The sequence below is a fragment of the Salmo salar genome, chromosome 04 (genome assembly GCF_965601325.2).
Source record: "Salmo salar chromosome 04, fSalSal1, whole genome shotgun sequence".
Taxonomy (NCBI): domain Eukaryota; kingdom Metazoa; phylum Chordata; class Actinopteri; order Salmoniformes; family Salmonidae; genus Salmo; species Salmo salar.
The window spans coordinates 60,152,588-60,169,777 of NC_138294.1; the positions used below are offsets into that span (position 1 = coordinate 60,152,588).

The 17,190-nt window shown below is 43.3% G+C and overlaps 1 long non-coding RNA gene across 2 annotated transcripts in view; it reads right to left on the reverse strand.

Annotated features, from left to right (window-relative positions):
• Positions 1-16,709, reverse strand: part of LOC106603614 (uncharacterized) — a 43,744-nt gene extending 27,035 nt beyond the window's left edge. Inside the window, exons 1-2 of one of the 2 annotated variants that reach the window (XR_006769645.2) lie at positions 16,322-16,709; positions 16,159-16,204 (exon numbers count right to left, since the gene is read on the reverse strand). This is a non-coding gene — a long non-coding RNA (uncharacterized LOC106603614). Of the gene's footprint in view, positions 1-16,158 lie in introns of both variants that reach the window. The other variant, XR_014392163.1, reaches the window with a different exon arrangement.
• Positions 16,710-17,190: the final 481 nt, after the last annotated feature.

The window sequence follows — 17,190 nt, forward strand, 5'->3', positions numbered from 1 at the left end:
GGCCAGCCAGAGCCCGGAATTGAACCCGATCTGACATCTCTGGAGAGACCTGAAAATAGCTGTGCAGCGACACTACACCTCCAATTATACAGAGCTTGAGAGGATCTGCAGAGAAGAATGGGAGAAACTCTCCAAATACAGGTGTGCCAAGCTTGTAGTATCATACCCAAGAAGACTCAAGGCTGTAATTGCTGCCAAAGGTGCTTCAACAAAGTACTGAATAAAGGGTCTGAATACTTATGTAAATATGATATTAAAGTTTTTTCTAAAAACCTGTTTTTGCTTTATCATTATGTGGTATTGTGTGTAGATTGATGAGGAAAAAAACAAATGTAATCAATTTTAGAATAAGGCTGTAACGTAACAAAATGTGGAAAAATTAAGGGGTCTGAATACTTTCCAAATGCACTGTAGATGAAAACTCTCTTGGTAGATAGTGTGGTCTACAGCTTATCATGAATTACTCTACCTCAGGCGAGCAATACCTTGAGACTTCCTTAACCTCACTAGAGTAGGGGGCACTATTTTCACCTCCGGATGAAAAGTGTGCCCAAAGAAAACTGCCATCCAGGAAGTGGGATTTTTTGTTGTTGTAGTTTTCCATTGACTGCCTATAAGGATTCCATTGACTTAGGACTCAAATTGCACTTCCAATGGCTTCCACTAGATGTCAACAATCTTTAGAAATGGTTTCAGGCTTGTATTCTGAAAAATGAGGGAGTAAGACCACTCTGAATGAGTGGACACTGCAGTGTCCCAGAGGTTTTTCATGCGCACGACCGAGAGTGCGCCTTTCTTGTTTTCCTTTTATATTGACGAAGCTTTTGTCCGGTTGAAATATTATTGATTATTATGACTAAAAACAACCTGAGGATTGATTATAAACATCGTTTGACATGTTTCTACGAACTTTACTGATACTTTTCAGATTTTTCATCTGCCTGTTGAGCCTGTGGATTACTGCACAAAATGCGGTTTTTGGATATAAAGAGGAACTTTATCGAACAAAACAAACATTTATTGAGTAAATGGGAGTCTTGTGAGTGCAACCATATAAAGATCATCAAAGGTAAGTGATTCATTTTATCGCTATTGTAGACTTGTGTAACTCCTCTACTTGGCTGGTAACTGTTTGTAATGATTTGTCTACTGGGCGCTGTTCTCAGATAATCGCATGGTATGCTTTCGCCGTAAAGCCTTTTTGAAATCTGACACCGTGGTTGGATTAACAAGAAGTTAGTCTTTAAACTGATGTATAACACTTGTATGTCTTATGAATTTTTATAATGAGTATTTCTGTTTTTGAATTTGGCGCTCTGCAATTTCACTGGATGTTGGCCAGGTGGGACACTACCGTCCCACACCCCCTAGAGAGGTTAATATTAGACATTGCGCGCCAGCTGTTATAGACACACACCACCACCCCTCGTCTTACCGGACGTAGCTGTTCTACATTTACATTTACGTCATTTAGCAGACACTCTTATCCAGAGCGACTTACAAATTGGTGCATTCACCTTATGATATCCAGTGGAACAACCACTTTACAATAGTACATCTATATCTTTTTTGGGGAGGGGGGATAGGGGGGGGTGGGTTAGAAGGATTACTTTATCCTGTCCCAGGTATTCCTTAAAGAGGTGGGGTTTCAGGTGTCTCCGGAAGGTGGTGATTGACTCCGCTGTCCTGGCGTTGTGAGGGAGCTTGTTCCACCATTGGGGTGCCAGAGCAGCGAACAGTTTTGACTGGGCTGAGCAGGAACTGTGCTTCCTCAGAGGTAGGGGGGCCAGCAGGCCAGAGGTGGATGAACGCAGTGCCCTTGTTTGGGTGTAGGGACTGATCAGAGCCTGAAGGTACGGAGGTGCCGTTCCCCTCACAGCTCCGTAGGCAAGCACCATGGTCTTGTAGCAGATGCGAGCTTCAACTGGAAGCCAGTGGAGTGTGCGGAGAAGCGGGGTGACGTGAGAGAACTTGAACACCAGACGGGCTGCGGCGTTCTGGATGAGTTGTAGGGGTTTAATGGCACAGGCAGGGAGCCCAGCCAACAGCGAGTTGCAGTAATCCAGACGGGAGATGACAAGTGCCTGGATTAGGACCTGCGCCGCTTCCTGTGTAAGGCAGGGTCGTACTCTGCGAATGTTGTAGAGCATGAACCTACAGGATCGGGTCACCGCCTTGATGTTAGCGGAGAACGACAGGGTGTTGTCCAGGGTCACGCCAAGGCTCTTAGCACTCTGGGAGGAGGACACAATGGAGTTGTCAACCGTGATGGCGAGATCATGGAACGGGCAGTCCTTCCCCAGGAGGAAGAGCAGCTCCGTCTTGCCGAGGTTCAGCTTGAGGTGGTGATCCGTCATCCACACTGATATGTCTGCCAGACATGCAGAGATGCGATTCGCCACCTGGTTATCAGAAGGGGGAAAGGAGAAGATTACACCAGTGGTAAGAGCACATGGTGCGGAGACAGATTCTCGCCACGCCACCTGGTAGGAGCGACCTGTCAGGTAGGACGCAATCCAAGAGTGAGCCACGCCGGAGATGCCCAACTCGGAGAGGGTGGAGAGAAGGATCTGATGGTTCACAGTATCAAAGGCAGCAGATAGGTCTAGAAGGATGAGAGCAGAGGAGAGAGAGTTAGCTTTAGCAGTGCGGAGAGCCTCCGTGACACAGAGAAGAGCAGTCTCAGTTGAATGACCAGTCTTGAAACCTGACTGATTTGGATCAAGAAGGTCATTCTGAGAGAGATAGCAAGAGAGCTGGCCAAGGACGGCACGCTCAAGAGTTTGAGAGAAAAGAAAGAAGGGATACTGGTCTGTAGTTGTTGACATCGGAGGGATCGAGTGTAGGTTTTTTGAGAAGGGGTGCAACTCTCGCTCTCTTGAAGACGGAAGGGACGTAGCCAGCGGTCAAGGATGAGTTGATGAGCGAGGTGGGGTAAGGGAGAAGGTCTCCGGAAATGGTCTGGAGAAGAGAGGAGGGGATAGGGTCAAGTGGGCAGGTTGTTGGGCGGGAGGCCATCACAAGTCGCAAGATTTCATCTGGAGAGAGAGGGGAGAAAGGTCAAAGCATAGGGTAGGGCAATGTGAGCAGAACCAGCGGTGTCATTTGACTTAACAAACGAGGATCGGATGTAGTCAACCTTCTTGTCAAAATGTTCTGTCCTGCAGATGCATGGAAAACCTGGTCAACTGTATATTATCCGTGTCGTCGTTCAGCCACGACTCGGTGAAACATAATATATTACATTTTTTAATGTCCCGTTTGTAGGATAGTCTCAAACAGAGCTCATCCAGTTTATTCTCCAGTGATTGCACGTTGGCCAATAGAACGGATGGTAGAGGCGGGTTACCAACTCATCAACTTATTCTAACAAGGCACCCCGATCGCCACCCCCTGTACCTCTGTCTTTTCTTCATGAGAATTACAGGGATTGGGCCTGGTCTCGGTGAAACAGTATATCCTTCGCATCGGACTCATCAAAGAAAAACCTACGTCCAGTTAGAGGTGTGCAATCGCTGTTCTGACGTCCAGAAGCTCTTTTCGGTCATAAGAGATGGTAGCAGCAACATTATGTACAAAGTAAGTTACAAACAATGTGAAAAAAACACAAAATAGCACAGTTGGTTAGGAGCCCGTAAAACGGCAGCCATCCCCTCCGGCATCATTCTCAAGCATTCTCATTACACGCTATTAGCTTCTAAAGCCCACCAAGTGTTGCACCCACAGTGGAAAAAGTCTGCTCTGTTTTCTCTTAGGAACAGACTGAAAACGTTAATCCCCCTATGAGCTATGACTTGGGGCCTGCCAGAGGATCAGGGGCTACATTGCTCAGCTCACTGAAGGCAGATATAGCGGCGGTGGCCCCAACTCACAGCTCATAGGGGGGCCTGAGAAATGGTTGTCTTCATGTCCACACAGAAGTGAAAAGAAAAGTGAGATATTCTAAGGACAAATATAACCTCCTGGGACTAAAGAACCATCCAGCAGCATAGCAGAGACGGGAGGTACTAACTCAAAAGTGTCAGGGGTTCATTAATACGTTTTTGTTTTTGTCTTGGTGTCAACACTGATATTTTATGAGCAAACAAAGTGTCTCACTTAACAGCTGTGACCCACCTGGGACATGGACATCGTGGGGGAAAGTATGTAAGGGGTAAATGCAGTAATAAGCCCATGGTCACCTTACCAGGGCCAGTAGAGCTGCATTGCAATGACAGTGGGCTGGGGTGTGAAGCAGAGACAGGCAGGACACACACTCCTCATATAAACTTGGCTCATCTTGGGCCCCCCGACTAGGTCATCTCTAGATGGAATTCACATCTATACACACACGTGTGCGGCCTCTGACACACTATACAGGCACATGTGCTCATCAGACACACATACACATACGGTGACACACGCGCTGAACGTGGAGAAGTTCCAGTATGCTCAGAGAGAAGAGCTCAGAGTGATGTACTGTACCATGTGGGAGGGCTGTGGACTGCAGACACCCGATCCGCATCTTGTGTCTGATACAGTTTATGTCGGCTATTTATATTACATAAATTATTTCAGACTGGGATCAGTAAGCAAACAATTAATCTCATTCAGCACATGGAAAGCGGAACGGTAAGAAGTAGGGAGTTTAAAGCTATGCGTCTCTAAGAATAATAATAATAATACAAACTTTGTAGCTACCACAGTGTTGAAACCTCAGCTCGCCGCCATCACAGGAGGCAAAAATGAATTCCTGTCTCGGGATGCCAAAGGCTGTTAGAGTTAACGCCAGCGCTCCGGAGGTCTTCAATGAGAAGGGAACGGGGAGCCAAAATGACAGTTATTTTATGGAAGGAGCAGCTTGCACACAAATAGTGCACAAAAGAAAGGGAGAGTAGAGGAGAAGAATGTCTGAATGTTTTCATTTAAGACTGAGGAGGTGATTAAATCAGGGGAGATAAACATGTCCCTTGGAGACGGGCCTTAGCAACGCAACAATGCATCTCTACTGCGACATAAAGAGGCATTCAGTAGGAGGAAGACAGGGGGAGAGGAGGAAAGGAGAGTTGCCTTTTCTCATTCCCATGACTGGCCTGTCTGACTAAGAGTCAGGAGCACAGGCTAACACCATTCACATCTGCCCTGGTACTTTTGATAAACAGTCAAGCAGGCCGCAGAGTTTTAGTTACGTCTGTCTACCCTGCGACAGGTTTTAAATGCTGCTTCTCTTCCACTGAAGGGTTGTTGAGAACTGTGCTTGATGGGGATACAGTTAAAGTTACAGCAGCAGATGTAAAAACGTCACCAAAGTAGCACTTACCTAGCTCACGACCCCTAATGTAGCACAGTTTTTTTGTTCGACAGCTATACAGTAACATGTAAAAAGAAAACAAAGCCCACACTATTTTAGCCATGAACACATTCTGGGACATGGAGCATCTCTCTCTCAGTGGTGCCCGGCCTGTGGGTAAGACCTTAGCACTGTGCTAATCACACAGCCCTACCCACCCTACCCTACACCATCCTACCCTACCCTACCCTACACTATCCTACCCTATCCTACCCCACCCTACCTTATCCTACCCTACCCTACCCCACCCCTACCCTACCCTACACTATCCTACCCTACCCTACCCCACCCTACCCTACCCTACCCCACCCTACCCTACACTATCCTACCCTACCCCACCCTACCCTACCCTACACTATCCTACCCTGCCCTACCCTACCCTACTCCACTCCTTGTGGTCCATATTGTCACCTCGTAGCCCTGATGTCACTGTTGACATCCATACGAATACCCACATACTTTTCCCTTCAAAATGGATGATCACATTACCATCCTGAGACAGAAAACAGACTGAAGAGAAACAACAATCTGGTCCTGTGTGTTAAGTCTGTATAGGCTCCTGCTCCTGCTCCAGGCCAGGTTGTTTTTATGCCTGCTAGCCTGAGGGAGATCCCCAGTGAGCACAAGGCATTCTGGGGTTAATGGGAAATCCTCCTCATTTCGCTCATACAGGGTGATTTATTCTGCCGACTTAAGTTGTAGCACATGTGTCTCGCATGGACATAACAGCATATCGGATATGACTGCTGCCACTATGCCATATGATTCATTTGTTAGGGAATGAAGCGGAATTGGGGGGCCCATCCAGTGGTCTGCCAACCCTTGTACTGTACACAGATGGGTACAGCACTGAAGCTTAACATTATCTCCTACATGTCACACTGATGCCGAGTACCAGTAAAAAAAATATTTCTAGCCAATAACTGTCTGACCAGTGTATGTAAAAACAGCATCTGCCTTTGTAAAATCTCACTAGGATTCTTCAGAACTTGAAGGTAGAAGGACAAATCTGTGGGATGTATTAGGATCTATAGAAAGGGCAACAATCAGGATTTTACAACCTTACAGACTCCAAAATAGTGATTGTTCTTATTGAAATGTATTTCTGCCCTCCTTTTCTATTGTTCATCCCCATATCCAGTTTCCACTTTGTGTCTATTAGTTCTATTGTCCGTGGGATTATGGTGACATGTTTTCTTTTATCGCTGCTACAGCACCTTGAGGGTACGTCACCTCCAGGCAACTGGAGGTCACCCAGTGCAACACGATCTACTGTATCCACTACTATCTAACACCGCAACACTATCTATCTCCTCAGCTTTATGCTGGATGTGTACAGTACTTACTGGCACAGTGTTCTGCTGTGACAATAAATGGTCATCCTGAAGTTGTCGGTCTCATTAGAGAAAGAAAACATCTTTTAATCGAGCCATTGTGGATGTTCAACCTTTCTTTCTTGTGTTGTCAATATTTTCAAGAGTTGATTTATTTGTCCTTGAACGTATCAGCACATATATTACCGTAGCAGGTCTTATCTGAAAAGTGTGAACCTTAAGCGACTTCCGGATAAGATGAAGGCTAGTTAGATAATAGAGAAAGTATTTCCACTAATGAAAAACATCTTGATCCACTATTCCAGTGGTCTCCAGTGTCACTGATTGGAGGATAAAGAGAAAGAGGTAAAGACAGTATATACAAAGTGGCATGGGGTTGTTGTGGCTACAGTGGAACAGCTAAGTAATCAGTGTATTTGAAGTCAATCTGAACAGAAGTCATGTCACGTGTGTCTTCATGCTCATCAGGTTAAGCTAGACCTGGTAGGAACTCAACTGAAACAGCTGTTGTGTTTCCTATAAGGAAGGAGGGACCGATTTTGACAGCTCACACACACATATGCATCGAATCAAACCCAGAGGTAGAGGGGTCAAATTTGAGGCTGCTAAAACCAACAAAACATCTGAGGGTGGAGATATGAATCTGACAAAGGCAATATTAGTCAGAGAAGGATAAATGAGACCTTTCAAAGAGGAGAATGTGAAGGTATCTCTCCACAGGCCGGTGCAGTACCCCTCTGGGGGTTGAGCTCAGCTCTGGACCCCCGTCCCACCCCCAGGACTGGATCACTCCTTTAGCTGATCTAGCTCTCATGTAGACCAATTGTGTTAGGTCCGTGCTCTGTGGTGCTGCTCTCTGATCCTCACCCAGCAGCTTCTACTGTAATCCACATAACAGAGCTCCTTCCCTTCCTCCCTACCTCCCTCCCATCCATCCATCCATCCATCCATCCATCCATTCCACCACCACAACAAATAACTCACCTCAGCTGACAGGTAACTCCGAGTGAAACATGAGGTGCTATGTCTCATCTTTCTCAAGGCGGTGTGAATGAGAATCAAATTCATTTTGATTAGCGACAAATAAATAATTTTATGAAACTTTCTGTGAATGTCAAACGAGATTAAACATATTGATATTTACTATCATTTTTATAATATTTCTTTGTAATAAGATAACGCTTAGGATTTAGTGTATTAGTTACACTGGTACGCAGTGTTGGGGAGTAACGGATTTCATGTAAATACAAAAAACGGTAACTATAATCCATTACGTAACCAGCAAAAATATTGAAATCAGATTACAGATACTTTTGAAAAACTAGACGATTACTTCAAAGATTACGTTTAAATTCAGAAATTCAGAATGACATTCAAATCACCATTGAAAAAAGGCACAAATGTAAATTTGTTCCACCTGAGCGAGTCTGACCACCGATCAGAGACCACTATGATGACACACCAAATGTGTTTGATGGATCGCGGGAAAAGAGCAGGAGTAGGCTTTTGTAGGCTACAGTCCAAGCTGTCTTCCAATGGTGCGGCTGCTGTCGGCATCCAAAGATTATCCAACTTGAATAAACGCTTGGAGGTAAGGATGACAGCAGTGGTGTAGTCTACAGTGATACGGATATCACTGATTATTGATATCTACATAGCGCATTGATGTGATTGTGAATAACACTGTTGCTCTCTCATTTAGCTATTTGTGCCTTACGGATTGTGGATGGCTGTTCATAAATCTAAATGTGTATTGGAACTCAATATTGTTTAATTCAAGAAGTTTAAGCTGCCTATCAATCATTTTGGTTTTTGAAACCAGTGGACAGCCAGTGAAAAATGTGCTTTTGCAACAGCTGCATAGCGTGGATCCCAGCCTATGGAATAAAAGTGGGGCTTTTATTGCTGCTAAAAAATCAACTGTCGTACTCCATGAGAACCCAAAATATAAGCGTGTTTTTCGCCAATGTTTGTAAACATTGTAAATGTAAACAAACACTGTATAGCCTCATAACATGGTTAAAACATTCATTTTGATATCATGGAGGGTCAGTCCTTGCATCCATAGCTCTGTCTATTAATCTGAGAGTGGTTACATTTCTGTTGGCCCATCCCTCAGCTTTTTACCAAAACAGAAGCCGGTTGACCGTTTTGTTATCGTGTCATCTGTGGATTTGCCCTTTAAACAGCTGCATATTATCAAGATATCAAAGTTCCACCAACAAAAAGGTAAACAATAGGCCTATAGCAAATGCATCATATGGCATTCATTAAAATAGCACTTTTCAGTAGCGCTGAAAGGATTCCATTCATTGAGAGCAGCATTTATTTTTCAACTGGAATCAATGAGCCCAATCAGTCCTCCATGACAACAAAATCATAAACAACAGAGTAGGGCTGGCTAATAAGTCCTTAGTTTTGGGGTCATGCTCAGGTAAAACAATTTGGCTAATCTATACTTCCATACATCCAAGTCCTATCCATGAAGATCAAGGAGTATACCATTTATTGGAATGACTGGAATTCTGATAGACTTTGGTTTTTAATGTAAAGATATCATTTAATCGTATTGTTATATGTAGTAGAAAGCGATGTGTTAGAAGAAGCCTACATAACCAACCCATTAAGTAAAATTTAACATCCATATATGGCCAGCTATGTAAACTTTAACATTGATTTATCCTGCTATAGATGTCGTTCAATTGATATCATACATTTTTGTCTTCTAATGCCTTTTAAGAGGAAAATAATCTAAAAGTAACTGATTGTAATCAGATTACATTACTGAGTTTGGGTAATCCAAAAGTTACGTTACTGATTACAATTTTGGACAGGTAACTAGTAACTGTAACGGATTACATTTAGAAAGTAACCTACCCAACCCTGCTGGTATGTAAATTGTAGCTTGGTCTTGGCAGTCCTCAAAGAAGTATTATGTGCCACGTAACAGTACTGCAGAAATAAACCAGCAGCACATCCAGAAGAAGAAGGCAGTCGTTGGCCGCCCTTACAAAACCAGGGGCAATTTATGATCTCTACGTGACCCGCTGCAGTTAGTACAGGCCGATATTAAATCACACCACTCGTAATTGATTCATTTCAGACGGCTCCCTAATCGTGCCATAGACTGGGTCCTGGCAGACAGACCTTATACTAGGCCGTAACCCCAAGAGGCCTCTCACATACCCCTCAGTGATAAAGGTCCCCAGTGGGAGCAGAGCTGGGATTAAGGAAGCTTTATGCTTCATGTTTGTCAGACGTACAGCTCAGGCAGCTAATGACCGCTTCTTCATAAATCTCCCCCTGCCCTGCCTGGGACCTGGCTGGCTCAGAGTTCTGGATGGGAATTCCTCCTGTTTTGATCAGACACATCCTCTCTTCTCTTAGCTCCAAACCAACCTGCCTCCTGTCCTATTTATAATAACAACAAATCCATTCTCAGACAGGTAGTGTCTGTGCTCTGATGTGGATGGCAAAGCATTCTAAGGCACACATAGGCCAAGGGATCATTTGATTGGATGCATCAATCACTATTAGGAGGCCATCTGCACATTGACACATACAGCCAATGAAATGGGTACGCCCCCCTGGTACGATTTAAGACAACGTTGATCCCACTTATCATTGAACGAGACACTCCTGACATTGCGCAATAAAATACATTAAATCCAATAACGTCTGACTATGTCTGTAGCAAGCTGTTTCAATTAAGCCCCCTGTTCCATATCGGTAGGAATTCCACAGTAGGGGAAGACTGGAAACACATGTGGTTACAGGAGCTTCAAGAGATGCTGCTGCCTGCTGAGCAGATGGATGCTCTGATGCTCTCTTCTTAACGTGGGCCAGACCAGGGACCAACAGAGGCCTTGCTTTTATCACCCCTACCTGTCTGGCTTATCTTTAGGGCTTCTGGAGGACATGATGGAGAGGTGGGAGCAGAGGGGAGCCAAAATCAGAGGTAGTAGGGAAGACAAGGAAAGAAAAGAGACTGCTGTAGAGTCTCCGAGGGAGACTAGCTGTCAATCACAGGTGGGAAAAGCTTTGACTTTTACAATCACACCTCACCTGGATGTCAGGCTTTGATGCCGACCCCTCCGTGTGAGACCACCAATGTGGTCTGATTTGACATTTCACGCTGTCACTCAAGATTATATTACATGCTGTCAGTCTGTGGATGTACAGTAACAAGAATGAAAGATGCCCAGAGCAGGTACAGGAGAAATCCCCTCACACTGTTAAGACACTTCACTGAGGCCTCAGTTGATAAACCTATATCCCACTAGCACTGATGGAGAGGCTTTGCAGGGGCAGTGTTGGGTAAAGAAGTGGGGGCAGGTGTAAAGGTGTGCAGAACCATGGGTGAGAACAGAGGCTGTGGTGTCTGTTGTCTGGAGTTGCTGTAGTCCAGGGGTGGAGCCCTCTGCTCTGTAACTCAGTATCTGTGAAAGTGTGGGTTCTTAATCCTAGGGACGCATCTCCCTTTCAGCAGGGCTTTGCAGAATAGCAGCAGAGGTGAGCTGGAGCTGGGACTGATGCCCAGGGCTTGGGCTGATATCTAGTACAGTAAACCACCGAATATAATACACATTATGTAGTGTCTGCTTGTCTCCAAGAGTTAACCTGAGCTCTGAAGTCACCTCCGACTACTTAAACAACTCCCAGAGTCAAATCTTTAAAGGTGTAGTCCACAACGTTTCCCATTCGCTCCCTCCAGGGGATCATTAAAGGAGCAGACCATTAGGTTCCCTCACGCTCCTCTACATGTTCCTGTTTTGGAGGCACTGTCTGTATACCATAAACTGTTTCCTGACTGACTCTCTGTTGCCATATTTACGTGTGCCGTTGTGATTTGTCAGTCAACAACAGGTGTGTTTGTCTGCCCTCTGTTGACAGAATGTGTTGTTGGAAAACATGACTAACATAAACAAGAGCTTTCCCTGTTAGTTAACACTGTCAACGTTTCCCTTTACTGTGGCAATTGTGATCGAAAACACAATATTAGCCACTTTAAATGCAATATACCGAAACAAAATAAACTATGCTCAATGCATCAGAGTAGGATTCTATGGCATTGACATGCAAGACTCAGCCCTTACTCTACACAGACCTGTGCGGAATAACCAATCCGAGCTGCAGTAGGCCTATATGCAAATAGACCATATGGATCTGTGACATTTAAACTGGACTGTTCATGGCATGCGCTTGTTTTGAGATCAAAGTGAGAGCTGTATGTAGCCACGTGTTTTTTGAGGGAACATAGGTCAACATATATAGTAATTTGTGTCAAAATAATGAATTAGCCTCATCATGAAATAGCAGGTCAAAGCCTTGTCTTCCTATGTAATTGCTTCCCCAAGATAGAAAGAGCACTCCTCTAACCAACACCAAAAGTGCGAGCAAAGTGTTTCCAGAGGATCTAGACTACAAACACACATTCCATAGTCCATATTCCTATCAAAGGCGGCAGTGAGGACATTCTACGGAATACAGTAACACTATCAGACATCTTTATGGAAAACAACAATGATATAATAGCATTCTATCCTACCGAGAAACAGCTTTCCTCAGATAATCCAATAAACAATATAGTATGGAATGTCAATCCTCACTTTCTGCATGAGGCATTCATACTGTGTCCAATTGCAGTGTAAAACCAGTAATGACAGTGAAGTTAATAGAGTAATAGTTCTATTATATTATTAAAGGAAGGGCGAATAATATCAATTTCGAGGGTTTCTATTGGACCACTAGTGTGACAAAGACAGCATTAAACCCTGGAATGTTCTAGGATTCATTTACAACCTTGACATTATACATTATACTTCTGCTAAACAATCTTGTTGTATTCTTTATGGTGGAGCAAAATCAAATCATTAGAAAGGGAGCAAGGGGATACTCAGCTATACAGTAAGAGCAGGTAAGACTCTATACATTAGAAGGGAGGAAGCAGGAGGATGTGGGAATCTTGTCTGTGACTAACTGTTGTGGCCCATCTTTCACCAGTAAGAGATAGGCTTATCTTTTAATAAGGAGCCACACAGTGACAGACAATAGCAAGTATTTCTCAGTACTCTTCAAAAGCCCTTTCTCCCTTATTCTGTTTTATCTGGGGTATCTTTCAATCTCTCTCTCTCTCTCACTCTCTTTTTATACCACAGAGGCTCTTAATGCTGGCTCGTCCCCCTTATGCAATGCTGCTGGATTTCATAAGTTCTTGAATAACAACAATTCTTCGGCGTTCGTCTCTCTGAAAAGTTGGTCAGAGAAGTGAGTGTGAACACGGCGTGTGGAATGAGTGGTGTCTGCCGAATGAGTGGCTGCAGAGCAGAGCAGAGCTGGAGCCAAGGAGCAAATCGCTGGAAGGGTCCAAAGTTACAAAGCCATGGCATGTTCCTCCCCCTGATGGAAACTAGGCAATATGGAACTCCAGATTGATATGGAATGCCTGGACCACAGAGCCTCAACCTCCATAGCACCCAACTGAGGGTGTGTAGAGTGTGTGTGTGTGTGTGTGTGTGTGTGTGTGTGTGTGTGTGTGTGTGTGTAGGAGTTTGCCAAATAATGAATATGTGTGAGGGAAAATTAAACAAGGCTTCGATACAGACTGCCATGAAAGTTGCAACTGAAGGGTAACACAATGTGTATTACACAACTTTCCTCTGCTTGCTCAAATGCCTTGTAAAATACTCTGTACATTAAACAAATCACAGGTTTCTCTTTGCTGGATGCTTAGTGAGTCTAAAATGTACTGTTCTGCACCATTACTCAAAGCTGAATCAATAAAATACTAAAAAAAACGTTTTATTCAGCCTATGATTTGATCCAAGATGTTGATGTATTCTGCAGAGAGTGCCAAAATGTCACAGGAAGCAAGTGAATAGAAACAATCCACAGACAATATGACAACTAAGGAGGAATAGAGGGAAATGGGGAATAGGCTAAAGGACAAATGGCAGGCAAAGAACTGCTAATCCGGGCCTAGCTGAGACTGAAATTACTATGGTGGAAGAGGAGGACCAATGAATGAGCGGTGATGTGACTTGACCATGAGGAACCTCACAGAATTAAATAGAACACTATTTTATATCAGTGTATGTAAAATATTATGTTCTAGTAATACATTATACTGCATCTTTATGGTGAACCTTCTACAGAGCACGTTTCCCCCCATCAGACCACAAGCCTGATCTGATTGGGTTCCTGACTAGTATCAATGGAGCCCTATCAGATCCAACTGCACTCTGAGGCCCAGAGGATACTGGGCTGGCTGAACCCCATGTGGCAGTTGGATACTTGGGGATGGAATTGTGTGTGCATTAAGAATGCTGATGAAGATGTTAGCAATGACAATGTTTCCTCAGTTACTTACTTAAATCTCTTCTTTTGGATTAAGAAGCAGCATCTCTAATAATATAGTAAACTCTCAGATTTGGAGGTTGAATACAGAGAGCATGTCCCAGGATGACTTGGCCACTGAATTTTACTTTCATAGACGTTTGACAAGTCTGCAAGAAGACCAGAGAGGTTTGTAATAAATTAAACTGACACTGATGAATGGTTTGCTGAAAATAATAATCCCAGATACATATCTAAAACCAACTGTTGGGTTTGGCCATCTAGGGCGGTCTGCCGCTGCATATAGATATGCATAGAAACCGGGAGGGTGGAGAAAAAAAAACATTCACAGCATATTTATCAGCCAAGGGAAATATTGTATTGTTTCTGAAAGAGATATCTACATATACAGTGGCTTGCGAAAGTATTCACCCCCTGGGCATTTTTCCTATTTTGTTGCCTTAGAACCTGGAATTAAAATTGATTGTTGGGGGTTTGTAACATTTGATTTATACAACATGCCTACCACTTTGAAAATGCTAATTATTTTTTTATTGCGAAGTCAATACTTTGTAGAGCCACCTTTTGCAGCAATTACAGCTGCAAGTCTCTTGGGGTATGTCTCTATAAGCTTGGCACTTCTAGCCACTGGGGTTTTTGCCCATTCTTCAAGGCACTGGTGTACAGCAATATTTTACTCATACTACAGATTCTCAATTGGATTGAGTTCTGGGCTTTGACTAGGCCATTCCAAGACATTTAAATGTTTCCCCTTAAACCACTCGAGTGTTGCTTTAGCAGTATGCTTAGGGTCATTGTCCTGCTGGAAGGTGAGCCTCCATCCCAGTCTCAAATCTCTGGAAGACTGAAACAGGTTTCCCTCAAGAATGTCCCTATATTTAGCACCATCCATCATTCTTTCAATTCTGACCAGTTCCCAGTCCCTGCCGATGAAAAACATCCCCACAGCATGATGCTGCCACCACGATACTTCACTGTGGGGATGGTGTTCTCGGGGTGATGTGAGGTGTTGGGTTTGCGTGAGACATAGCGTTTTCCTTCATGACCAAAAAGCTACATTTTAGTCTCATCTGACCAGAGAACCTTCCATATTTTTGGGGAGTCTCCCACATGCCTTTTGGCAAACACCAAACGTGTTTGCTTATATTTTTCTTTAAGCAATGGCTTTTTTCTGGCCACTCTTCCGTAAAGCCCAGCTCTGTGGAGTATACGGCTTACAGTGGTCCTATGGACAGATACTCCAATCTCCGCTGTGGCGCTTTACAGCTCCTTCAGGGTTATCTTTGGTCTCTTTGTTGCCTCTCTGATTAATGTTTATTCCATGTGTAACTCTGTGTTGTTGTTTGTGTCGCACTGCTTTGCTTTATCTTGGCCAGGTCGCAGTTGTAAATGAGAACTTGTTCTCAACTAGCTAACCTTGTTAAATAAAGGTGAAATACATTTTTTTTTATTATATAAAAATGCCCTCTCTTGACAGGTTTGTTGTTGTGCCATATACTTTCCATTTAAAAAAAATTGATTTAATGGTGCTCCGTGGGATGTTCAAAGTTTCAGATATTGTTTTATAACCCAACCCTGATCTGTACTTCTCCACAACTTTGTCCCTGACCTGTTTGGAGAGCTCCTTGGTCTTCATGGTGCCACTTGCTTGGTGGTGCCCCTTGCTTAGTGGTGTTGCAGACTCTGGGGCCTTTCAGAACAGGTGTATATATACTGAGATCATGTGACAGATCATATGATACATAGATTGCACACAGGTGGACTTTATTTAACTAATTAAGTGACTTCTGAAGGTAATTGGTTTCACCAGATCTTATTTAGGGGCTTCATAGCAAAGGGGGTGAATACATATGCACGCACCACTTTTCTGTTTTTAATTTTTTTGAATTTTTCTAAACAAGTTATTTTTTTAATTTCACTTCACCAATTTGGAATATTTTGTCTATGTCCATTACATGAAATCCAAATAAAAATCAATTTAAATTACAGGTTGTAATGCAACAAAATAGGAAAAACGCCAAGGGGGATGAATACTTTTGCAAGGCACTGTATTTTAGGATGTAGTGCATCCCTGGAAATAATCAGAATGAATGTAAACATAACAGTTTTGAAAATAAGCTTTCTCTTGGAACAACTTACTTTGAGTTGAAGCACCTTGGGGTAAGTGGGTAATGGTGTCCTGGGACTGTGGCGGGTGAAAGTCAAAGATTCATTCATGGCAAGGGGGTGTGGTTTACTGTAAATCTTACATTTATGCCTACATTCATATACAGTATAGATCCCTCTGTTCAATATCACTTACTCTTCCATTTCTTGACCAGTTGTCTGAGACAGGGATGTTGTTTTGATGTGCCAATTCGTAGGCAAGTTCTCTGCATTTGAGGCTACTAAGCCCATAAAACTGGTCCACAAGATTCTTGATATGTTAACAAGCTCAGACTCCATGTCATCAGATAAGACCTTATTGTGCCTCTTTTACTCTGTCACAGCCTATCCTTCACACAGGTTCATGTTTGTTTTCTTTTTTTGAAGGTTCCTCTTCAATGTCATTCAGTAAATGTTTTCATCCTTTGCTGCTGCTTGAATGGACTTCTTCCCTTCTCTGACTTCCTTGGCTGCTCTCTCAAGAACCTCAAGGGGGGTTAGACCGCTGCTTGTTTCACCTTTGTATACACGGGGATGATGATGTCTGCTCTGTAACAATAAAAATGCACTATTTTGAGTTCATATGCATGACACTGCAAAAATACTTTGCATATTATGCATAAAACTAACTAAACGTAATTATTATTTGTATGGGGTATGGTGGCCATTAGCTCAACATACCCCATGGCCATTGGCTCATGTACAAAACAATCTTAACCCTTAGATGCATACGATCACATATTTGTGATCCTTGTTGAGTGGTCCCTGCAGTGTACGATCACAAACATGTGATTGGAACAGGAGCAACAGAACGTATCATACAACAAACGCGTCTAAACAGCATTGTTGTCTGAAAAGCATCTAAACAATGTTTTGTACTGATGGGAAATAAAGTGAAGTTTTATTTTAAAAGATAAATGTGAACTTCATCATCCAAACATAACACAGTACACATCCACAGCTAAACTCATTCCATAAACCAGTCTAAATAACAGGTTGCGCTGACAAAAAAAACTATAAGTTATT